The 26,897-nt window shown below is 37.7% G+C and overlaps 1 protein-coding gene and 1 long non-coding RNA gene across 2 annotated transcripts in view; one reads left to right on the top strand and one right to left on the bottom strand.

Annotated features, from left to right (window-relative positions):
• Nucleotides 1-26,897, top strand: part of CDH20 (cadherin 20) — a 201,127-nt gene that overhangs the window by 64,296 nt on the left and 109,934 nt on the right. The window lies entirely within an intron of this gene.
• Nucleotides 1-26,897, bottom strand: part of LOC131482544 (uncharacterized) — a 251,294-nt gene that overhangs the window by 153,611 nt on the left and 70,786 nt on the right. Inside the window, exon 2 of the long non-coding RNA XR_009247092.1 lies at nucleotides 24,763-24,825. This is a non-coding gene — a long non-coding RNA (uncharacterized LOC131482544). The remainder of the gene's footprint in view (nucleotides 1-24,762; nucleotides 24,826-26,897) is intronic.

Here is a 26,897-nt window from a genome sequence, read left to right as displayed (position 1 = left end):
AAAACCTGGGGTGAGGATCCTAGATGCAATGCTTCATATTAGGACTCTTTAAACACTTCTTCACCATGCTTCTCTGTCAGGTCAGACTCACCTCACGCCAGTAACTAACTTCCACTGAATCTACAGCACCTCAAGGCAATATCAGTCTTACACTAAAGTTGGGTTTAATTTCATAGGTGAAGAAGCAGCATGTTCTAAAGTGAAGGAGCCCTGTTGCAGCTAGTGTCACAAACTGGACAGTAACCACTGGACAGTAATCACACTGCCTTGGGGCTTGAACTGTTCATACATGTTGGGGATGATACTCACTTTGATTTGTGATTACAGAGATTAAATGAAGTGATATTTGTAACCAGTACAAGTTCAGTAAATAACAGCTCAAATACAGAAATGGAAGACTTTAGAATGGAACACTTAAAACATTATTTTTCTTAATAGTAAAGAAACATTGGGAGTATTTGGCCTAGCACAAAAATGTAAACCCTACATCACAGTGCCTGATACACTTACCCAGCTCTAGCTTCTTATTCTAGCTTACAGTCAGTTTACCCTGGCAGGCAAAGGTGATACCTCAAGTAATTGGGTTTCTGCCACCTATGTGAAACACTGGAATCAGATCCTGGATCCCTGCTTTGGCCTTAGATAGCACTACCATAAGGGTGGTGAACCAGCAGTTAGAGGCTTGCTTGCTTTCTGCAGCTGCATTTATTGTTTGATTGACTGTTTAGCTTTTTAAAGTCATCGTCAACTCTTAAAATAGTATTATAAACATCAGCTTCCTCTAGTTAAACAACACTTTAAACCATTGGTTTGCCAAGTGCAGTGCCTGAGCCAGCAGCCTATCACTATCACTTGGGACCTTGTTGAAATAACTCTTGGACCTACCTCACCCCATTGGATCTGAATCTTTAGGGATGCGTCCCAGGAGCATGTATTTAACAAGCTCACCAGGCATTATGATGCATGCCCCAGGTTGAAAAGCACTGTTAGAATCGGAAGGGAATCTCTGCCTCTTATAGCTTGCACTGAAATGGAGGGAGATACCCTATAAACACATCAACATATCAATGCAGACAGCATTTATGGTAGTGTAAAGTATGCTGTAATACACAAACAGGATGATGTGATAGAGAGTTCCTGGAAGAGATGGCTTTTTTAGGCTGGTAAAAAAAAAGGCATCTTTGAGGGATATTCAGTCTCAGCTCAGTCCTGAAGATTGGACAGACCCACTTACGTGAGAAGATGGAAGAAAGTGAGAGTCAGGCAGAAAGTTATGTAGAGCAAGTAACAGATACGCACTTTCAAGACATGAAAGGAACCCATAGATGGTCAATAGAGAGGGTGAAGAAATACAATCGAAAGGAAAACAAAACAAAACAAACTTCCCAATCTGAGAAACTTCCCCACAAAGTGGAAGAGAAATAAAAGGAAGCTGAATTCAAAAACCAGAGCTGAGACTCAAACTTACGCACTCAGGTAGGATGTATGCAACTTAACTGGTAATCCAACTTCTAGGTCAACACTCACTCGTTTCAGGCTCTTTTTGGTCTTCTTAATGTGTGTAACCAACTGTAGAATCCACAAGAATATCACTACCTATTTTCTGTTAGTCATATTACACTATCTAGATTTACATTTAAAGTTAATCTTCATACAGCTGACAAATATAGATAGATGATAAGACTAGTAAGAAATATGGTAGATCTGACATCCCTATTTTAGTATCAGGTCTCCACTTGCCACACTAAAACTTAAAAGTGAGCACAATTTAAACAGATAAAGCAGTAGCATAGTACTGTTTTAAAACAAAATCATCAAAGTATCCTCCTCCCAACTAAGGATGTCTTTTTACAAACTAAAGATGCTATTACATAAAAAAGTATGCTATGCTTCCACCACATTTTGAACACTTCAATAAGGTTGCTTAGAAATTTTTTCGTAGAGCTGATTTTGTCTCTCAAAATGATACAAGTTTTTCAGATAGTTCTCCCTGTAGAAAGGCCTTCATATTTGACATTTTTACTTTTTATCTGAGACACAGAGAGACAAAGTTCCAGACAATTATTTCAGTCAAATGCTCCCAATGGCTTGCTCAGGGCTGGGGCCAGAGCCAAAAGTCGGGAACATGATCCAGGTGTCCTATAGGAGCTGGAGCTGGGAACAGACCCCAAACACTCTGATAATCACTAAGCAAAACACTGGCTCCAAGACCTTGACCTTTGAGGGACAGAGTTTCTACCATGGCTCACCTGTATGTGGGCAGGCCCCTTCAGTGTGTGCCTGTGGCTGTCCAGAGGGAAGGACCACACCTCTGAGCAGACCCTTAGGTGAATCATCAGAGGTCACTGAGCATGGCTTCACTGCATGGCCCTACCACTTCCTGGTTATGAAGCCTTGGCAAGTTGTTATGTCCCAAGTGATGTTCTTAATGATGATCCTTAGGAGGAAAAGGTATCTCAGCAGAGAAAAATGACTTCAGCCAAAAATCCTGGCAGGCCAAAAGTTCCATCAATTAAACTAAAGGAAAAATATACAAATGAAAGAATACATTTGCTGGGAAAAGAGAAACCAGAAGTTTAAAGGTTACCATAAATCAAAAAAGCAGATAATGTAACGTAAAAGTGCAAAAGTGACTTGATGATAAAATTCATTGAAATACAAATACAAATGAACAATAAACATTGAAAATATGCTCACTTTTTAAATTATTAAAGGAAATCAAGCTATGTATGAATATTTTCCTACATATCAGCTAATTTTCTGATTTTTCATGCTCAGGCAAGTATGAGAAGGTGATAATTCACCCTGTAGGTGAAGTGTTAAATAATTTTTTTTTTGAAAAGCAATTTAACCAGACCAGACACAATAGCCTAGCAGCTAAAGTCGTTGCCTTGCATACACTGGGATCCCATTTAGATGCCAATTGCTGTCCTTGCTGCTCCACTTCCCATCCAGCTCCTTACTTGTGTACTGGGAAAGCAGTGGAGGACGGCTCAAGGACTTGGGACCCTGCATCCATGTGGAAGACCTGGAAGAAGCTCCTGGCTTCTGGCTCCTGACCGGCACAGCACCAGCCATTGCACTCACTTGGGGAGTGAATCATGGCACAGAAGAACTTCCTCTCTGTCTCTCATTCTCTCTGTAAACCTACCTTTCCAATAAAATAAAATAAAATCTAAAACGTCACTTTAAAAAAGATGATAGCTCCATTCTGTTATTAAAAAAAAAAACATCTTGACCACTGTCTACTAAAATTAAAAAGCCACACACCCTATTACTCACATGCATCTCTTCTAAGAAGATGTTGAGTATGTTGACAGACTTTGTCTACAACTGGAAAACAGATCAACAGAAAGAAATAACACAGCAGTTCATTGGTGGGGAGAATACAGGTGGAACAGAGACATGGAAATTCAGCTGAAGGCAGTATAGAATCAATAAAAGGATTTTAAATGGCAAAAAAAAAAAAAAAAACAAAAAAAAACCAGTAATAATGTAAGTCATACCAAGGTGTTGTTCCAAGGTAACAGTTAAGTAATAATTAAAATGTTGCTTTAGAACATTTACTTAAAATGGAGAAAGTTTATCACCTGCTGGTGAGAATAAGGCTACATGTGCTCAGGATGACCCATTTTGCAACATCTGCAATTCCAGGGAGGGACATACAACAGGTTAACGAAGTCTCTCTAGGGGAAGTGCTAGGAAAAGGAATTACAAAGCAGTTAATTATTCTTTTTACTTTTGCTTTCCTATTTCTGGAACAGTCACGATTAACTTTTGTAATTAGGGAAAGAGAAGCTGAACAACAGCAACAACAAAATTGCATCAGGAGAGGAAGAAGGATTCCTGAACTAGGGCAGAGTGCTTTCTTTCCTCCTTCTTAACCAAGCGCCGACTGTCTACATGGAAATGCCCCGTTTACTTCATTCATGCAAGTGTAAGAAGCTTCAAGTTCATTGACACATCATCCACTGTACCATCCACAACCACATCCGTTAATCTCTTATTTTAGGGATTTGGAAATTTGTGTGGTAGGATCTATGTAATCCACATTCTGTTGTCATTCTTAACACCAAGGGTTTTAGAAAACAGCATGAATGAAATGTGCTAACCCCAAGCTTGAGAAGCAGTCATTCTAAAAAGCATGTTTACTTTTTCTTAAAGAGAAAAACAAAGCCTGTGAAACTGAATAGATGTTTCAGCTGTTAAATGTAAAAATACTTTTAACATGAAAGGTAAAGTAATGAGGTAATAATATAATGTGCTGTAAAAAGAATAAATAAAATTAAACCATTAAAGTTAAAAGTGTGTGTGGCCATGCATAAAAACTCCTAAAAACTGTGACCATGCAGGGTTTCTCCCTGAATGAGTCTGATTCTAGTGAGCTGGCACAGTGAGAGATTCCTTGCACTGTCCTGACACCACACCAGGGTGGAAAGAGTTCTGCTGACATCAGTACAATGCACTACCATTTATTTTTAATATCCTCTGTAGGTGTTCTGAAAGGACCCCACTGGGAAAAAATGCTTAAAAAATAGTTGGAGAAAAATCTCTGTAATGAAAAGAGCACAGAGACATTTAAAATTTCTAGGAAAAACGAAAGCCTACTTAGAAATGTGTTGGTAACATTAAACACAAAAGCACAAGTTTTCAAAGGGAACCTGCACAACACCCTTCCTGTGTCAGCGTTCATTCTGCAAACTCCATACATCCTGGCATATTGGCATATTAAAGCATACTAAAAAGCTTTAGTTTGCCAGGAAGTCTACTTATAACAAACCTCAACGAAACAAGAGAAATTCAGCTGTAGACATTGCTTAACTTCTCACTCACTTCTATTGCTATTATGCCTCCTGGTCTTAATCAAGAGCATCTTTATTTGAATTCTTATCAGTGAGTCTTGTAGACATGATGTTCTGTCCATTATAATCCAGAAGCTGAAAAATAGAGTATTACCAGATAAAGGTGTAGATGGTACAATGGATAGTGTGGCATAAAAATGAAACCAGTGAGAAACCAGGTAAGAAAGGGCAGACTCCAAGGGGTACTGCAATATTCCAGTGTAAGAAGCTCTCAGATTGGAGAAGCACAAAGGAATCTATTCAACAAAATCAATTCATCTCAGTCATATGCATATATTAGCCTCCTGTGACCTTCACATTGTGCAAAACAGTAGCTCCAAAAAAATTAACGGAATTAGAGTATTTCACCATTTGCTATTTAATTAAATTTGTTTTTAGGTTCATATAGGTATTAATCAAAAATAGCATAATCTAGCATTCTCTAATATTGGCTGCATTATATACAAGTGTCACAATGAGTGATTTAGGGTTTTATATGCTTGCGTTTGGTTTCTTTTATAAGCAAAACCATATAGCACAATCCATCTTGGATAATAGCAATTCTGTACTGAAATGTGTAAATAAAGCCATGTATAAGAATGACACAAGTATGGGCCCGGTGGTGTGGCCTAGTGGCTAAGGTCCTCGCCGGGATCCCATATGGTCGCTGGTTCTAATCCCGCCGGCAGCTCTACTTCCTCTCTCTCTCTCCTCCTCTCTGTATATCTGACTTTGTAATAAAAATAAAGGCAAATAAAAAAAATTTAAAAAAAAAAAAAAAAAAAAAAAAAAAAAAAAAAGAATGACACAAGTCATGAAAAAAAGTGTTCTGTAGAAGTCACTTTGAGTTTTAGTTTGATTAATGTATATGACTGCCAGAGAAAAGAAGGCAAAAATTTTTGAAAAATTTTAATTGTGTAAGATATCTTTAAAACACACACACACACAAAGTGCCCTACCTTAACTATTTTTGAGTATACAATTCGGTAACTTTAAGCTTGGGGCATGCCAAAAAATGCATGAAAATGGAATTTAAAGATTAGCTTGATGCAAAAAAAATATTGAAATCTGTTCACAACTACTTTTTACATTTTATTAATATAAAGAGAACAAACTGATAGAGATTTTGCACTAATTTTCTAATAAAATAAGCATGCATGAGTGTCAACATATTTCTGCACAAAAAATAGATTTTTATAGAGGATAATTCATATATATACATATATATTAAAGCTTTATTTGTTTTTATTTGAAAGGCAGAGTTACAGAGAGAGTCAGAGAGACAGATCTTCCATCCCTACTACACCACAGTGTCACCCTCAAGCTTTCTATATTTTCTAACAGTTGGTTCTGCCTCTTTTCCTTTTGCAGTTTTATTTGATTGCTTATTTACTTGTTTGAAAGACGGAACGAAAAGAGACAAAGAGAGATTTTGCTTTCACTATTCACTATCGAAACATCCACAACATGCAGGGCAGGCCCAGGTCAAAGTCTGGATCCTGGAATTCAATCCAGGACTGTCTGCGTGGCAGGCAGAGAACTTGAGCCGCCACCTACTGCCACCCAGAATGATCTGTAACAAGAAGCTAGAGCACAAGCAAAGACAGCCCTGGGCCCAGCCACTACAATACATGAGATGGGCGTCCCAAATGGTGACCTAACTGCTGTACCACTAAACTCATCTTTTCTAAAAGCTTCTTTTTTTTTTTTTTTTTTTTTTTTTTTTACATGAAGGCAAAGTTACAGAAAGTTACTGAGAGAGGTGAGACAGGGAGAGATCTACCTGTTGGTTTACTCTGCAAATAGCCACAACAATCAAAGCTAGGATGTTTCTAAACCAAGGGTCCCCAGCTTCTTCCATGTCTACCATGTAGATGCAGGGTCCCAAGGATTCTGGCCATCTTACAGTGCTTTCATTAACAAGGAGCTGGAGCAGAAGTGGAGCAGCTGGGACTCTAACTGCTGCCTCTATGGGATGCCAAAACTGCAGCTTGAGGTTTACCCCACTACACCATGATGCAGCCCCTAAACTTACCTTTTAATTCCATATTTTGAAGTACTCTCTTATGTTCACACTACATTAACATCACCACCACCACTACTAGCACTAATTTCTAGAAACTTTTCCTCTTCTCAAACTGAAACTCCATATACATAAAACAAAAATTACTCATAGTGAGAAATTCTAAACATAGGAAGAATATCAGCAAGTGTTCAAAAAATTAGCAAGTCAAAGTCACAATAAAGAAAAAGGATTTTTATGTGACATGTTTCTTAAACTATACTCACCTTTTTGGGATCTTCTAACATTTTTATCAGCTAGTACTTGTATTAACTTAACATGTGTCATGTAGTTAGCATCCCGTTTCAATTTAACTAAAACACCCAGGAAAAGCAGTCATAATAATTATCAGCTGAGTCAAACACATGTTATTTTTAAAGTTTAAATCATATTGGAATTTAGAGAGGGTGGTATTGTTAAGGCTTGGGGTCCCACCTCCTCCTCTGATCCAGCCTCCTGTTTGTGTGTCCAGGGTGCAACAGGTAACAACTCAAGCACTTGAGTCTCTGCCCCTTCCGTGGAAAAACTTCTCGGTGGTCCTGGCTCCTGGCTCCCGCCTGGCCTGTCCCTCTGGGCTGTGGTGAGCATTCGGGGAGCATACTAGCAGAGATCATCTGTTTCTCCTCCTCTATTGCTTTGACTTTCAAATAAACTTTTTGAAATAAATAAATGAATAATTTACAGTTGAATAAAGCAGTGATAAAAAGATATTTGGGATTTCATAAAAGATCAAACAGAGCAAACCTCAAAAAATCAGGTGAATTTCAGTGCACATGAATGATAAAAAATGAAACATTGTCACATATCCTGCTTCTGAGTCTTGAAGTCCTTCCTGGTTAAATGGCAAACAAATAAGAATGCCATATTTTCTTTTTTGTGCCTAGAATCATACTGTACATTCTTCTGGGTTTTTTTGGGGGGGGAGGTGAGCTTATGAAAATTTTTACAGGGTACTGCCATCTGAAAAATCTTATGTTTTGTTTATCTGATTAATTTTGCCACCATTATTCAGAACTATAAGACTACAATCTGCCTCTTAGCACTTATCTTTTAGTTATTTTTTTTTAATGTGAACTGGATTTCTCTATGTACTTCTACCCTTGGTTATTTGTCCAGAAAAAAAAAAAACATAAACTTTTAAAGTCCCAACTGTTTTACTAAAAGTTAAAATCAGACCACAATGTTTCTTCCATCACCTCTTACACCATTCTTGAAAGATAATGCAGTATTTGGGGCAACATTACTAAAAGAATGACGATTTATTTTGTTATTGTATCATTCCCCTAATGTCCCCAATGTAGATATTATGTGATTTTTATGTTTTCTTATTATTTAAATCTATTTAGCCTACTTGCTAGTAACTGATGAGTAACGTGAGATAATTACTAGAGTAATAAAATACCATGACGTTCTGAGATATTTTTAAAATCATTAACATTTCATAATGTATCTAGATTTACAAATATTTAATAGGCCTACATTGAATGGACTTTTTTTTTTTTTTGCTACTTAAACTAACAGCAAATTTTCCTTTTTTTTCCCCCTTGGAAGGCTTCAAAGAAATAATGGAAGTCATAAAGTATCAGTCCCTTTAAATAATTACAACTGTCCAGAGATACACTCCAAATTGAAGTCAAATCCAATGGACCCTGATGGTATTACCAATGAATAAACTGTATCACTGACAAGTGGGAAAACCAGTGACACTTACCATTTCAGTTAGGATACTGTTGCTTTATTGAAATTACCTAACAGCAGCAATGCTTAAATGGATAAATCTTATCCAAAAGTAGCTCACTGCCTGGCGGTCCAATCTGAACTATGGTGGTGTCATGTCATTAAGCAGCGGCATCCCACTATTTTTCACTGTTTTCCTGCTTGGCCAATTTTTTTTCAACTTTTATTTAGATAAGGGGAACAAATTCCATGTATTTCATATATACAATTTTAAGAGCATAAGCCTATCCTACCCTTCTTCCCTCCCTCCCACACTCTCACCTTCACTCCTTTTTTTTTAATTTTTACTAATAAATTTCAATTTGTTTTATTTCCAGTAAATATGAAGAATTCTACAAGTACTGAGTAAAAAGAAATTCTTCAAGAGTGTAGAGAAGTGCTATAAAAATCAAATCTCAAAATGTCAGCTTCTTTCCTACATACTACATTTTTTTTGTACTCTGTATATTAGTTACCAACAATTAAGCAAAGCATATGTCTTTCTGAGACTGGCTTATTTCACTAGGCGGAATGGTCTCCAGTTGCATCCATTTTGTTGCAAAACACAGGATTTCATTCTTTTTATGTAACAATCTCCTTATCCAGTTATCAGCTGATGCACATCTAGGTTGATTTCATATCTTCGGTACTGTGAGTTGTCAGTTCTGCCATATTTAGCATGAGGTTTTTGTTCTCAAGACTACCTCATGATCTAATTCAGCAGTTGTTCCCATCATGGCATCCATTCTAGGAACATGGGTGCTGGGGCAGAAATGGACCTCTCATAGTGAGTCAGCTTCCAAGAAGCATCTTTCCTCGATGTCACAAACAGCATGTATGCTGAACTAATTGGTCAGATTTAAGATACACAATCACATCTAGTTTCAAGACAAGCTGTCTCATAGTCTTTTAATTGGCACATTGCCACCAGCAGCAGGAAAAAAAAATTCTCTGGACAAGGAAGGAAATAATGAATATTGGAAAGAAAATCAATAGTTTGTGCTGCTTCTACAAAAGCAAAACAGAGCAAAACAAAAAACAGTGATCAAAAACATACTTGAAAACAAACATTAAACTTCAGATACGTTATTGATGACTGCAGTTCAAAGCCAAAGTGTATCTCTGGTGCTTAAAAAGGAAAAACATCTGATATCAGAAAAAAACAATGTTTTTCCCCTTGATTGTACTAAAATTAACTGAAAGGAACAACTCTTTTCTCCACATGATTCTGTAATTTTGTGACTTGGTATCTCTTAATGTCATAGCCATGGCTGCATTTAAAAGCCACTGAATAAATGAAAATGCACATGAGATGATATGCATCTCACACTTTGAGAAAGTCTGGACTAAAAAGAAAGATGCCATGAAAGGAGATGAGAGAAGTAAACAGGAGAGAAGAGTGGTTAGTCAAACTATTCCCAGTGAGAAGGTTGGTGTTACTTTGTTTCTGTTCTACTTCTGCCTTTGAATGGACACATGATTGGAAATGTTCATGGGGTACAGTGCGATGATTGTGTGTGTGTATAATACACAATAATAAAACCTAGATCATTAGAATTTCTATCTGCTTATCATTCTCATGTTTGGAAACTACATTCCTTTGTTCAAGCTTTTCATAAGACATAGTAAACATGTGTGAACAACAATTACCCACTCTGCTGTGCTGTGGAACTCTAGAACTTGTTCCTTCTGCCTAAATGTATCGTGGTACCTGTTATCCCACTTACCTTTTGGTAGTACCTCATGTCCCATTTTCCTCTGTTCTCCTTTATCCCATCCTCCTTAGCCTCTAACATAATTGCTTTAAAATGTACGATGTGCCAAGTAATAAAACTAACATTTCTGTATCCCAGGTTGCCTCCTAGAGCTCTTCAATATCTCTATAGCTATCTTAGTATATATGTCTGAGAACTTATAGTAGTGGTACAAATAAGAGTACTTTGACCTGATCTGAGTCACTATTCTTATCAGGACACCAACAAAAAGAATGAAGCCTTCCTCTTGAAAGAAAAATATGCATTCATGCAATACATGTGTACAACGTGAGAAGTTTCATGAACCACTGACCCAAGGCCATTCATTTATTAATGCAGCCCAAGTCACATTTCTATTTTAGTAGTGATATCACATTGCTGATTCATTCTGAATTTGGTGTCAGTTACAATTCCAGTACTATTCACATTAAGTATTGCAAAACCGCTGCCTTCTCCATCTGTGTTTTGCACTTTTTGAGCCTACATGCTGAACAATCACATTATTCTTTTAACATATCATCTTTTTAAATCCTGCCTAATCTATCAACCCATTAAACTGAAGGTTTGCTGTCACCTAATTTATAAATGTATTCATTTATCTCAGTGAAATTGATTTAAATAGGAGTACAACATGTGATACAGACTTTTTTTCTTCAGTATGCTGTGGTCCAGCCTCTGGAGTGCTATGACCTAATACATACTTGTCTTCCCATGAAAGGTACCACACGCAGATTGATCAACATCCTTACTGAAATGCATATGTACTCTGCACACAGTTTCCCATGGTCTGGCTCATTATTAAGCTAAACATCACAGTAGGAATTGCTGCTTGCTTGTATTACCCTGATTTGCTTGGTTTATTCTTTCAAAAGATTCAGGAAGCAGTGCTCATATGAGATCCCAGGACTAGGCTGGAACTGCACCAGTGCACAGGACCAAACGACGCCTCCCTTGCAGCTGGCATCTAGTGAGGACTTAGAGAGCCCTCACTGACTCCTATCACCACATTCCTTGTCCAGTGTTCAAAACTTCCAATGCTCCAAAACATTCTCTATTCTAAACTTTAGCCAACTCTAGAAAACAAAGGGTAAAATGGATGATTTCATCTTTCCAGATTTATATGATGAACTTGATCAAGAGTAAGAGTATAAAAAATTAACAAAAGTCTATCTAGGGCCCGGCGCCATGGCCTAGCAGCTAAAGTCCTTGCCTTGAACGTGCCCATTATCCTATATGGGTGCCAGTTCCTAATCCCGGCAACTCCACTTCCCATCCAGCTCCCTGCTAGTGGCCTGGGAAAGCAGTCGAGGACGACCCAAAGCTTTGGGACCCTGCACCCACGTGGGAGACCCAGAAAAGGTTCCTAGTTCCTGGCTTCGGATCAGCGCAGCAGCAGCCGAGGTGGTCACTTGGGGAGTGAATCATCGGACAGAGATCTTTCTATCTGTCTCTCCTCCTCTCTGTATATCTGACTTTGTAATAAAAATAAATAAATAAATAAATCTTTTTTTTAAAGTCTATCTAAAACAGTATTCAAAGGTTTCTATTGTAAATAAATGAAGCAGAGTGGGGAAGCAAATGGGATAGCATAAGTATTGTAGTAAGCCCTTAACACTCAAAACGAGTGCAAGCTAATGCATGGAGGAGTGAAAAACAATGAAATTTGTAACATTCTCTCCAGTTATGGCTACATATTCACTATCGTCAGTAAGAGCATAACTCCTACTTTTACCCTCTAGAAATGAAGTCTAGGATCTAAATTGCTGAGGCTTTGACAATCAGGTTTAAATGTTTCCCTCTTTAGTCACGTGATCTATAACTGCAAAATCCATAGCTCAAGTCCTGCCTTCATAGCTCTCTCACAAGTACAATCATGACTGTAGTCTTGAGAATGGTGTATGTTAACACACAATAAATTCCAATTACCCTACAAAGCTGATTTGGAATCATTTCCTGCCAATGGAGGGGAAGGGAGAAATCCAGTGGTTTTCAACTAATAGTCACAAATTCCATTTTGAATAGTGTCCATAACACAACGTGAGTTCATTTTCCAAAAAACTTTCCCCAAATCTATACACTACCACTCTTACTGTGCTTAATATTTAAAATAACAAAAGAAGCATATTAATTTGGGATTAATGTGGTTTTTAAGTCCATGCATTCAGGATGGTAATTCAAAACAAACACACAAACAAATATCATGACATTCGCTGTCAGGAGTGCTTCTTTAGCTCTTTGAGAAAGTGATTTTCTACATCAATTTAAAGACATAATTAAACATATATTTCATTTCACTTTCAAGACTATTCTCTCAAACCCATCTGATAGCTGAAGGGAAGAAAATGGACAGCTTACAAGCAAAAGGAAGACTACGGCATCTTTATAAGCCGCTCTGCAGATTTTCCAATTCTCCTTTCACCTTTAAACATTTCATCTCTACTGTCTTGATATCATATGAATTAGAAATTATTGTTTTGTTCGAAAAAATGCTGCTTACAAGTAAAAAAATGAAATAACCACATTAATGAAAGTTTCTCTAATTGTTTTCTAGTTAAGCAGGCATTTCTATTGACCCTTGCACTGTTTCTGAGCAAAGCTGTTATTAGAGGAAAACTGCAGAATTACAACTGTAAATTACTTTTTAAAAAAAGTTCCAACTATTTCTACATCTCACGGAAAAATTATTATTACTCAGCATGGGAGTTGAAATTCTGAAAAAGATCATCAAAATGTATACTTTTGGTTACATGAGATTAATAGGAAATTATTCACAGCATATATTATAAATAAGAATAAAATCTTCATTAAATGTTACATTGATACACTGAGTATGGTTGTATATTTATGAATATAAACATTTATATTTTCTAAATTACTTACACCATATAACTGGCTAAGTATGAAAGGATCTGTAATTTATAAATAAAACTGCCCATAGCTCATCTATTAGCATAATCTTACTCTATGAAACAGTAGGGGAAAATATGTTCCAACAATTACAATATTTTGCTTTGACTGCATGTTCATATGGGAATTCTCTTCTGCACAGAAAGCAATATGCTTTTCTACCACTACATTTACTGTGCTGAGTCTTGAAACATTAAACATTAGCAAAAGTAAAAAGGTTTTCCATGTATTTGGAACATTTGTGGCTCTGAAAAACTGTCCAATTTTAAACAAATGAAGACTTTGCTTAAAAGAAGACGTATAAATGTCTAACAGGTTTATGAATAAAAATGCTTAATATCCCTAAGCATCACGGAATGCAAATCACAACAGTGAGACACCACCTCACTGCAGTTGGAATGGCTGTTATCTAAGAGAACAAAGGATGAATGGCTCTGCCAGAGCCCAGGAGGAAGACGTGCAGTCCTGGAGCCAGAAGTGGAAGCCAACCTTGGAAGATGTGGGATGTCACCTTCCTCCAAGGATCCTTGAGAGTTGAGGATCAACTAAAATCCTATTTGATTCTGTCTGGAAACCTGTTCTTTCTTCTTAATGGAACAGCTTTATGCTTCTTTATAAAACAGAGCCAGTAAGAACTACAGTTTAATCATGATATTTCAAATTCCCCACTCTCTGCTCATTCTCACACTTCTCAAAAAGATAACAAAAGCCAAGGCTTTGTGATCTATTCCATAAATCTGAGGAGCTAGAAAAGTTAGTTTTACTAGCTAATGTATTCTGTCTATATTTTGCTTCGAATGTCAGAAAAAGGGTTATCCAATTTTCAACTTTAAGTTCTAGACTAAATGCTTTAAGTATTGCAGTGCTCTATAATTTCTTAAAGTCCCAAAATAAATTAAACAATATAGAATACCAACAAACATGACTGTCTGATTTTGAAACATTTTCATCTTTTTCAAGGTTTGTCATTTTTTCTAATTTTATCTTCCTATTAGTGTCTGGCAAATATATTGCCTTTTTGGTCCAATTATTCTACACTCATCAAAACATGATGGCCAAGACAATATTCAGCAAGGTATTCAACACAAACTACAGTATATGTCATTCAACTTACATTTAAGGGACACGGTGCTAAAGACAGTTATGATTTGTTTGCCACCTCATGCAATGTTTTCTGTATAATAGTAACCAGAAAACCCTCTCTTTGGGCATTAGCAAGTATGGGAATATTAGTACTATTTGTGCCTGTGTTAGAGTTAATTTGCTCGAGGTTAGAGAATGCCCTTCCCAATCGATACAATACTCATCATAGCATGAAGGCTTATAAAATATACAGTGACTACTAAGATCTCATCCATCTAGACTTTTGTATATACTAATTTTATTTAATGTCACCAGCATTGATTTAGGATAAGTCAATGTAGTCTGTGAAAAAAAAATGCTTCCCAGAATGCATATTCTTTTTGACATTTGCTTTGAGGTTGCCTTATTGATATGACTGGAATAATAATAGAATTCAACTTAACATAAGAACCTCACTTTTTTATTTCTGAATTTTCTATTTATACAACTTTAACTTACATATTTCTTCTTCCTTCATATTTTCCCAACAATAAAATAAATCATACAGTAATCCAGCACTGGGCCATGCCACAAACCATTTTAACATGTTTCTGAAAATTCTCACCCAAATTTTTAAACAAACAATGAAAATTCATGCTGGTATTAATAAGTCAGTAACACAGTCCGCGCCCACCCTACCCCCCATCATTTTAAGATACAGCTCTAGCTCTGGGTTTAAATCCAACTCTAGCTCTACATCTAGCTCACTCTGTCTAGTATTAGGTCCTTGTCTGGATCTAGCCCAAAGCTAAGCCTACAACCAGCTCTAGGGCTGGCTGCGTCTCTAGCTTCAATCCCAGGTTTCAGGCTGAGTTGAGCTCTGGCTCCATATCAGGTCTAGCTCTAGTTTTAACTCTAGCTCTACCTGCAGCTTCATGCTTTCCTCCATGATTCCTGAAAACATTGCTGTATTAAAAGACAAAGCTAATGATTATATTTTGAGAGAAAGATTAAAGTATTAAGGGTATTGTTGTAGTTCCCTCAACTCTACATTTCAGGCTTGTTCTCAGGCAGAAGCTGGACAAAAAATATTGAAAACATCCAGTGAAAACTTTGTCATTGCCCAATAGAATAGAAACTATGTCTCATGCCCTGTGAGAAGACAAGACTTGGAAGGAATCCCAGTACAAAGAGAAGGATGAGGAAAATCTGAGGTAGAGGTAGGACTGGTGCCATGCCTCCTTCACTGTCCCTGCTCAGTATCTCTCAGCTAGTTGTGAAGAGGTGATCAGAGCAAAGCTTACGTGGAGTGTGTTAAGCCCAACACTCTGCATCATTTTGGGCTCCAACTGAAAATGAGGATAGAGAGCTCCTTTAACATGGTGCTGTGGGAACTAAGTGAGTTCATACAGGGAAGGGTCTTAGAACAAGGCCCAGTACAGACTAAAACAGAACAAGATACAATATGGGTAAATATATTATACATACAAGAGGTAAGATATAAAATTCAGGAAAGATGTAAAAATGGTTTTTCAAAGCCCTGGGGGAGAGGAAGAGTTACGTACAGAAAATGGTGTTCTTTACAATCTCAAAACATAGAAAACTTTAATGGGCCCTGCAAACTGGCAAGGAAGTACGTTTCTGGCTTATTTGCTTGTTGTGCTTCTCAAAAAAATGTAAGTAAGTCTCTCAAACTTGGTAAGTAAGTCTCTCAAACTTGAGACACAGCTAAGCTGGTGTCTCATACAGGCAGAGTCCAAGTGTAATTAAAACATCTGTGCACTGTCTTCCCCTGTTCTGCCCATGACAGGACAATATTGCTTGTCCGACAATAACCAGTTTAATGGCCTGAATCAGCAGCATATTGTGTGATTCATTTTCTTTGCAGGGAAGTCAGTCATAATTTTAATAAACATTTGCAGTCACCGTTCATCTTGACTGCAGTGTTCCTGTGACATGTCCTCATTGTTGCGTTAGGCAGCGAGTATGCGTGCTCTGTCAGGACATTGGCTGGCTGTGGTGATCTACGTGATGGTTCCAGTAGGGAAATTAAAGCTCCAGGCAAGGGAGCACAGTGATTTCCATCTACAGGCAGTTGTACGGGGATCTGACTGAGACCACAACAAATGAAACGTGTTTGAAGAGTAGACAGTGGTGGAGGGGGCCCGGCGAAAACCAGGAGTTGGGACAGAGGGAGAGGAGAGCACTCAAGACTTATGAGCATGCCATTATTGTTGATAAGGGGTGATCTGAGATAGAGACAGAACATATAGAGAAGAATCTGTCAAGATGAAAGGGCAAGCTAGATCTGATCTGAAGGAAGTTTTAAACTTTCTACACTCCCCTAAGTGTGCTTTGCATCTGTAAAAACAATAATGAACAACACCTGGATAGCACTTACCACATTGCAGACCTTCTGCAAATAGCATGTCAACTCATTCTATCCTCAGGGAAACAGAAGGAATTCTAAAATTTTAATCATAATAATCCATTTTACAGAAAAGTAGGGGAATGAGATGAAATCATTTTCCTCTGTAATCACTCACCCAGATGGTTAAACCACCCCAGGATTCCAACCTGAATAGCCAGGCTCCACAGTCCCCACTCAACCACCATAGCATAAAGCCCCTCTGAAAAGGTAGAGAATGGCTCTACCAACATGCTTTCCAGACCCGTTTGAAATGAACAAACTGTCAGACCTTTTCCCTTCCATTTTCAGTCCTTCATAAGACCAACACTATTTTAACATATAATTATGAAATACCAGAAAATGATCATATGACTGATGTTGATGAAATGTCAAATTAATACAAATTTCTTTTTTTATTAATTATTTTGCATTATGTGGCAGTTTCATAGGCTCTGGAGTTCCCCCCCACCCCTCCATACCCCTCCCCCACGGTGGGCCCCCCCCACTCCGTTGCAGCATTACCGTTCAAATTCAATCAAGATTCTTCCCTTGCAAACAGATGCTAAGCACATAGTCCAGTGCTCATTGTCCAGATGGAATGTACAGCTTCTTGGGGAGACTATTTAGCTGCGATCAACCCCTAGTGGTTTTAATATTTCTCTAGTTATGAATCACTGCCAGTCTCGCCACTCCCAGTTCGATGAGGTCATTGTAGAGTTCACTGGTTGACACTGTAATACAAATTTCTAAATGCTTCAATTACAATTCACACAACAGCACTGTTCCGTGGGTCACACTGCATGGGACTATCCTGCATTGTCTCCAAAGCCATCTCTAGCTCTACAACACTGAAGGAAAAACTTTGAAAACCTGTCCAGGTTATACCCTTTTCTACAAAAACTGAATTCCAACACAGGTTAAAAGAAAGCAAGCATATAACACATTTCAAGCTTTACATCAGATAACTTCCACTCATTTACAGGCTTTGTTCAACACATTCTTTGTTTCAGGTCTTGTGTTAAGTGTCAAAGACAGGTAAGAATAAAGATTCTGCTCCCTCTACAAACTCAAGGTCTTGTAAGGACAAAAATTCATCAGATGCTGCAAATTAATACAAGTGCTGAGGATATTTAAAACTCTCAAACCATAAAGAAGATCTGTTCTTCTCTCCCTTGAGTCTCTTTCAAGGAATAAATGGTATGAACTTGGGGTTTCCCAAGTCATCCTTTGTACATATGAAGATATCAGAGTGGTATAAAAATGGAACCTCCAGCAAAGTGAAGTGTTTTGTAGATTCTGTCCTTCCCATGCTACAGCAGCTGTGGCTCACTCATGTATGAATGTCATTGTCATCAAGATCTAGATCATCCCAGATGTCTCCTGTGTACTCCATAGTGAATCCTTAACCACGCAAGGTATACTGAGAACCATTTTACTCCTACTTTGTTTTGGTTTGTTCTGGGATGTTTTCTGCCTTGCATGTACAAAATTGACTGCTCAACCACATAGGGTCACTAAAACCACCCAAGCCTGAAAATGAGGTCTTATTAAAGAGTTAACTCCATTCCCCATCACCATAGAAGAGCACTATCAACACTGATGCCTTGTGTCTCAATATTTCAGGTCCTTTAGCTTCTATCTGTTCTTCCACTATGCTTCCTTACTCATTGACCCTGTAGAGAATCCAGGTCTCCACCCGTTTTATATATTAACCATTAATTTATATCAATATGGACTAGTAGATCTTTTTCCCAGTTTAGGATTATAACCTAGTTGCTCCATATTGGAGTGAATTCAGGTAGGCTAAACATACCCTTGTCATTAGTTTCTTAAATATCTTCTTTCTTTTACTACTTCAATATCCTCCATGCTAACGTGTGCGTTTCTTGCCCTTGTCCAAGAATCAGTCATTTCTTTAAAGAACCCTAATTGCTCTTAATGAAAAATGATGCTAGAGACCAAGATCTGGTCACTTAGTGTATTCATCACTCCCAGTAGTAATTTTCCTGCTTTCTGGGCACAGAATTAGGCAACTGTGTGTGTGTGTGTGTGTGTGTGTGTGTGTGTGTGTGTACATGGGTATGTGTGTGCGTGCATGCACTAGAGGTCACAAATGTACAAACACATAGGCTTGCATGCATGGTCATGTGTGCCTACTGGTACATGCCTATGTACCTTGTGTATGTACAATTATTTCTCTGTGTATCTGTATATATTAAGCTAAACATGATTCCATACTCATGCCTTTTACTTATCTACATGGTTCATTCTAGCTTCCCATCCTGCTTATCTGCATTTCCCACTCCAAAGGGAAAAACCCATCATTATCCATCTAACTCTAAGAAAAACATGAGACAAATTCAAATTGAAGGACAATCTACATAATATATGACCCATAGTCAACCCAATTCTAAAAACCATCAAAAAGAAAGACAGAAAAGAAAAGAAAGTCTAAGAAACTAAGCAGACATAAGGATTCCATGTAGCCTAGATGGATTCCTGGAAGAGAAAAAGGGTCATGAAGTAAAAACTGAAGGAAACCAAATAAAGATTGGACTTTACTTCACAATAATAAATGAAAGTTAGCTCATTACTTATAATAAGTGTACCATAGTAGAGCAAGAAGAAACGGGATACAGGGCACTCCTGCAACTTTCGAAAAATCCAAAACAATTCCAAAATACAAAGTTTGTTAAATCTTAAAAAGAGAAAGTTCAGAGAGTACCTGACATGTACAAGAGTCTATCAAATAGGAACTGTATTATCTTAAACAGTGACTTTTGTCCACTTGAAAAGTAAAATATTTTGGTTGTTTTCACTTGAATTTTCTTCAATGACATAAGACTGAACTGTTTTGTTTTTTTAAAAAAAACTTCGTTTTGTCTTTGATAATCATGTCCTTCACCTAATATTTGTAACATTTTGAGTCTTCTGATTTACCAGGTTCCTCTAAGATGATCAAATTTCCTATTTGTCAGAAATAGTACTGATTTATGTCTGCCATCCCAGCTAATGATAAGCATGAGCTCCTTATACCTATTTTTAGTTAATGAATTAATTTATTTGAAATACAAGAGGGAGAAAAGGCTCAGAGACAAAATGATTTTCTGTCATCTGATTCACTCACTTACAAAATGGATACAATACCCAGATCTGGACTAGTCAAAACCCAGGGACCAGTAACTCTCTCCTGTTCTACCATATGGGTTACAGGGCCATCTTTAGCTGCCTTTTCAGGCACACAAGCATGGAGCTGAGCCAGAAGCAGAGCATCCAGGGACTTGGACCAGCACTTCAACGTAGGATGCCAGCTGCACAAGCAGTTCCCTAACTTGATGCACCACCACACTGGCTCCAACCCTGTTCTGTGGTCAGCCAATTAAGTCCTGGTACTGACCTGACCACACGTTTTGTGTGTTCTCCCACACAAAAACATACATGGTATTCTGCCAGAAAACCATTTTGATAAACAACCACCCTTTGGAAGATATAGAACCTTTGTATAAATCACAACAGAGTTCAGTACTGCAATACTCAGCTTTCCACTGGGAAAGAACACAGTGTTTCTAATGTGTGGAAGGCTCTTCCCAAAGCCTTCTTTGTAAGGACATTTTCTTCTGCCTCGGTACAACATGTGGACCACTGTCAGTGCTCCCAAAGGCAGGCATGATGAGAGAGCTCCGAGCCACTCAACCTCACCCACGTTAGGAAGACTGCCCTCCCCCCGTCGGCCATCCTGACCTCTTGCCTCTGTCATTCCTTCTCTGTTCCTCTTCCCTTACGTTCCCTTTCTTCTTCCCCCTCCTTTCAGGTCAGTCTCCTTCCTCCCCTGTACCATCCTTTTAGCTTCTTTCTCCCCCATTCCTCCTCTGCTTTGGAACATGATAGTTGTTGAGGTTTCAACTTACTTCTCCCCATTATTTATCAAATAAATATTGTAAGTTCCCTGTTAAAAGGAAAAAATTGTATCACGTAGAGACAATAATCATCAAAATTTTAATTACCTATTCCTCTATTAAGGGGAATTCTGCCATGCAGAGAGTGCTGTTGGTGTCAATAGTTTCCTTGTTCTAGCACATACTGGCTACAGGAAACAGTTTTCACATCTGTAAAGCAGGAACCAGCAGTAATAGTGGAAGTAACAGGAATAGTGATTGCTGTAGAAGCAGTAGTAGTAGTAGCAACAGCAGTAATATTATATAGTCCAAATTGTTGCTTATAACAGGTTTAAATATGATCCTGTATAGAATTCACTTAGTAAGGTGTCCAAAGCTGTTCCATGAATGGTTGGTGTTATCAGTAATAAATGTTTTGTCAAATGTAAGCTCATAGTCTAATATGTTTGTGCACCTGGTATTTTAACAACAAAATTCAGAACTCACTGCGATTGAATGGAACCCTGAATTATCACCTTTGGCATGTATTTCTTTCTATTGATAGCATTTTTATTTTGAAATATAATGAGAACAAATATACATTAAGGGAGAAAGGATATCATGTGTCACCACTACTTGAGACATCCTCTTGGTATTATCATTTCTCCACAGATGATTACAATTTTTTTCAGTCATATATAAATATGGGGCCACTTCAAAATACAATCACGAAGTCAAACGTATCTTTGGCAGGCCTTTATTATTACGAGCTGAGCAGCCGGGATTGTTATGAGCACGGGGCTAGGACTGATCTCAAGCCCTAATGAGCTCCAAGCAACAATTTAAGCTAAATATAATACTGATCGCCAAAATATGCATTTAAAGGGTTGTCTCCTTAGTTATCCTTGGGAAACTGCCTCTTCCACTGTTTGCTGCTCTACTTGGGCATAATGACTTAACTGTGGTCATGGCTATGCTACTGCTTTTCCTGAGAAGAAAAAAACCCAGGAAACAGCAAAAAAATGCCAAAGGAATTGCTTACTGTTAGAACACAGAACCTTGGAAACAAATTCAAGAACAGAATCAATAAAACACAGAGAAGGTATTGAGTTCTTCAGTATTGGACTAGCTATCTCCTGGGGGAAAATCTATAAGGTCTGACCATTTGGAGATATATATATATATATATATATATATATATATATATATATTCTTCTAGGACTCCAAAATACTAGTGGTAATAACCCCTTCTGTGAAATAGGATATATTTCACAAGCAGTTTGTTTCTCAGTATATTTTCATTTAACACTTTTTTAATAGTCCATAGATGAGCATTTGGCACAGTAGCTAAAACACCACTGGGATACCCATATCCCATATCAGACTGTCCCAGTTCAAGTCTTGGCTTCACTTCTGATTCCAGGTTGCTGCTAACACACATTGTAGTTGGCACATTGTTACCCATGCAAGAGACCTTGATTGGGTACTCGGCTCCTGGCTTTGTTCTGTACCCAGCTTTAATTGTTGTGGGTATTTGGGGAGTAAATAAATGGATGGAAAAAAATCAGTGTCTGTCTCTCTGTGTGTCATTTTTCCTCCCTCCAACTCTCCATCTGTGTGTCTTTCTTCTTCCCTCCATTTCTTCATCCATCCATTCATCCATCCATCCAAAAGATGTATAAGAAACAATTAAATGAGCCTTAATGATATAAACTGTTTTGTCAATTATAGTCCATTTGATCTTATGTTTCAGCTTTTTGCTATTTATTTGTACTTGAAAGGCCAATTTCACATAAAGGAGAAACAGGAAAGTCTCCCACTTGCTGGTTCATTCTCCAAATAGCCTCAGTGGTCTGAGCTGGGCTGATATGAAGCTAGGAGCCAGAAGCTTCTTCTGTGATTCTGATGCAGGGTCCCAAGGCCGTGGGCCATTCTCCACTGCTTTCCCAGGCCATAACCAGGGAGCTGGATCAGAGGTAGAGAAGCCAGAACATGAACCAGTGCCCATATGCAATGCCAGCACCACAAATGGAAGATTACAATGCTATATCACCACAGCAGCCAGCATTTCATCTTTTCGAAATCTCCAATGTGACCGGCTGGCCCAATAGCTGGTATTACAGACCAAGATGGATACTTACTGAACCAATGTGCAGGTAACTTATTACAAAATATAACATGAAATTCTGTATTTGATGTACAGAATATATGGAGACACATCTTCCGAGCACACTTCAGAATTCAGCACACTGAGTCATGGCCTGTCAAGTTCCAGCAACTACAGTATGAGTTCAGCACCTTAGCCTCATATCATGCCTCAGATTCTTGGGAGTGGGCTTTTCTGAGGGAAGCTGAAGCCCAGCTGACCACCAACACTGCTTACCCAGGAATCGTACAGCTAAGAGCTGGCACACACAGACCTCTTAGCTGTGGAGCTCACCCCAGAGTCAAGAGGCCCATCCCAGCATTCCTTCTTAAGTATGCAGTCATCTATCTATTTATTTATTCATCTCCAAAACAGATATTAACACCAAAAAATGAGGGATTTATGGCAATGATCATGACATTAGAAAGAAGCACATATTATCATTTACAAGATGTAATTATGCAAAGCAATATTTGTAACTATATACTAATGATGTGACATTGACACAGTTATTATTCAAGCTAAATTTCTATAGAGATATCTACTGATCTCTATATTTCCACAAGTAAGTGAAAGCATAAGCTTTGTCTTTCTGAATCAGGCTATTTTACTTAGCATAACAATCTCCATTTCCATCCATTTTTAATGACTGAATAATATTTCATTTTATATCCATATACATACCATTTTTATACAAAAACCAGGTGATGTACATATAAGTTGATTCCATATATTTCCTATTGCAAATTGAGTTCCTATAAATATGGGAGTGTATCACTTTCATGTGTTTATTTGCTTTCCTTTGGTTATCCAAATAGTAGAATAATAACAACAATTTCCAATAATGGGATTGTTGGGTCATATGATAGGTCTATTTTCAGATTTCACAGGAATTTCCATACTGTTTTCCATAATGGTTTCACTGGTTTCTTTCAGAATATTTTCTCTTAGGTTTCCAAGACAAAACTGGGAAAACACTGAAGAGATCACATGTTTGGCCTTTAACAATGATACAGTACGACACATACAGTCAAGTCTGGAAAAGACTGTGAGCTAGATGGGACGGTTTTAGTGCCCCTGTATTCATGGAATCTGTTCTCTCACCTCCTTTCATGGGCCCTTTCTGCCAAGGCTTCCTGGGTTCTGACACCATCCAAGTCTTCCTTGGCATGCAGAAAACTACCACAGTGCTTCCCAGGACTATTTACACCAAAGGGAATCTAGTACCATCAGGACATGATACTGGACACAGGTGCACAAGTATAAAGAAGTTGGTCCTTAATACACACAATATAGGCAAGGAATGTAAGAAGAATCCAATTATCCTGGAAAGTGGAAATATCAGAAGTAGACCCATAGGTAAATGTGGGTGGGAAATTAAATCCAGATATTTTTATAAAATCTAATTTAGACACTTTGTTGAGTTGCTATTCACATTCCATATTATTCACCCATTTAATGTGTACCATTCAACAGTGTGGAGCATATTTACAAGACTATGCAATCACCACCATAATCAATTTTAAAACAGTGCCACCACCCTCCCCCAAAGAAATGCTGTACACAGAGGTCATCACTCTCCTTTTCTGTAACACTCCTCTCTGAGCCCAAAGCAACCAATACTCTAATCTCTGGATATATAAATTTGCCTACTCAGAAAACTTCCATTAAATGAAATCATGTAACATAATCATCTGTGTTTGCTTCCTAACATGTTTCCAAAGTTTGTCGTATTGTAACACAATGTTATCATTTCATTACTTATTATTTATGAATGATATTCAGTTATTTGGATATACCACATTTCATTTATCTCATCATCAACTGACCATATGAGATGTTTTTTTTTTCTTTTGGCTCTTACTGTAAATATCTGTGTACTAAGTTTTGTGTGGACATATTCTTTCAGTTCTCTTACGTAAGTACCTAAAGTGTAGAAATAGTGAATGATTCTATGGGTAATGTTTGAAGAACCATAAGGCTACTTACCAAAACAGCCACACCACTCCGTATTTCTACCAGTAGCATATGAGGCTTTCAGTTTCTCCATATCTATGAACAAATAACATTAGTTCCTCTTTGTTCTTCTTATTCTAACCATTGTGATTTTGATTTGCATTTCCTGATTAACAAAATTCAGTTTTAGAAAGCTTTATTGAGATGCCTGTGAAACATCTAGAAAGTACCTGGAAAATTAGCTTTTAGTATAGTAGAAAGTCTAACCTGGATGCAGATCCTGTGATTATATTTGAAAGTCATCAGTGTGATAATCTAAAAGAAAGCACTTATATTTGCGGGGAGTTGGGCACTGTTAGTGTTAGATGAAAACTCTTTGGAGCATCAGAGTCTCTCAAAAACCTTAAATTCTACCATACCACCTCAATTCACCTCCAAGACTACCCTTGGCTTCACAAATTTTAATCAGGTTTTCCCATTCTGTGTTCTGTCTTGAAACCCTGCTATCAGGAGAAACTACCCTTAGTGGTTAAAAATTCAGCTGCGGATCTGAATTCAAATTTGTGTAACAAGTAGCTGGATTATTTAGGGATTTATACTAACCTAAGTCTCAGTTTCTCTGCAGTAAATGATTAATAAAAAATTAGTACCTACACTCACATTATTGAGAGAGGGGGAAAAAACAGAATGGGGCGAAAAACATAGTAGGTATTCAGTAAGTCACAATTGTTTGAATGAACAGATAAACTTGGCACAACGTTGTGGAGTTGTTCAACAGTCATCATCAATGCTCAATACACACAAATAGTAAATGTGCAGCAGGGGCAAACATTCCTTTGCTATCCAGCCTTTGACCACAACAACAGTTAAACAGCAGATGTCTATGTCTTTGCCAGGTGGCTAGCTGAGGACCTTCCAGAGAAAGATTCCTTCCCACAGTCACTTGGCTCTTTCAGCCGAGCAAACGTGATTTGTGATCCGCTTAGTCATCGTCCTCTTCCATCAGGCCATTTATGGCCCTTACAATTTCACTCTTGATGAGAATGCATAAAACATTATTGGCCCTGTGTGCTTATTGTATAATACATGGAACTTACAATAGACATTATTAAGTATTGTTAAATGAAGGACTGAATAGGTACACTAAAATATCTGCTTGTTAAAAGGATTCATTAACCTTGCTGATGCCACAGAAAGTAACTGCAACATTTCAGTCTTCTTCCATGCATAAAGAAAGTTGAGAGTTAAGAGCACTGGCCCAGGACTTAGGAGTCTGGCTCAGATATTAGCTCTGGCAGTCACATCACCTTGAAAAAGTCACTTTGCTTTTTCTGAATGTTAGCTCATGTATGAAATTACAAATTAAACATGTAATCTCATGACTCCTTTCCAGCTCTGGCATTTTTAATTAAATAAAATAATTTGGTTTAAAATTTATTCCTATTACTATTTTTTCTCTCCTCAATGAATTCTCTATCCATTCTGCCTGTGGTGCTCTTAGTCTCAGTTGGATGAAACATTAAATACAGGAAATCCCAAGATAGAACTGCCTAAATCACTTTTGTTTGGCATAGATGACCCAACTAAAAACAAAGAACTTGGAAATTAGAGTAGAATAGGTGAAGGCCTAAGAATAAATATTTTGAGCTCAGAAAGTGTGGTCAACTGGTATCTCAACAGGTGTAATTCAGCTTGGCTGGCTGGTTTCTAACTCTTCCGTTTTCAGACTTAGCTATGTCTCTGTTTCCATCTACCTCATTCCACTTACTTCCTATCCTGCGCTAGCTTAACTACTTTACATCTTGTAATTTTTTTTCCTGTCTCCTCAATTCTTCTGACATTTTTGCTCCTTAGAAATATAATGGACCCTTGCCTGGCGTAACAGGTTCTTGTCATGTGAGTGGTGAAAGAAAAAAAAAGTATGGTGATTCAGATTTTTGATGAGGACACTGAATCTTCCAAGCATCCATACTTCTTTAAGACACAGGCAGAGAGGTTTCCTTTAGTCAAACATCTATGGCACTTCCACATTTTAAGTTTTAGGATCTTAAATGAGATCTTACAATAGATGCTTATAGATACAGGTTGAGCATCCTTAATCTGAAACACAAAATCCAGAATTCTCCAAAATCTGAAGCTTTTGCACATCAACATACTACTGCAAGCAG

The sequence above is a fragment of the Ochotona princeps genome, chromosome 18 (assembly GCF_030435755.1).
Source record: "Ochotona princeps isolate mOchPri1 chromosome 18, mOchPri1.hap1, whole genome shotgun sequence".
Taxonomy (NCBI): Eukaryota; Metazoa; Chordata; class Mammalia; order Lagomorpha; family Ochotonidae; genus Ochotona; species Ochotona princeps.
This window is presented reverse-complemented; position numbering and strand designations above follow the sequence as displayed.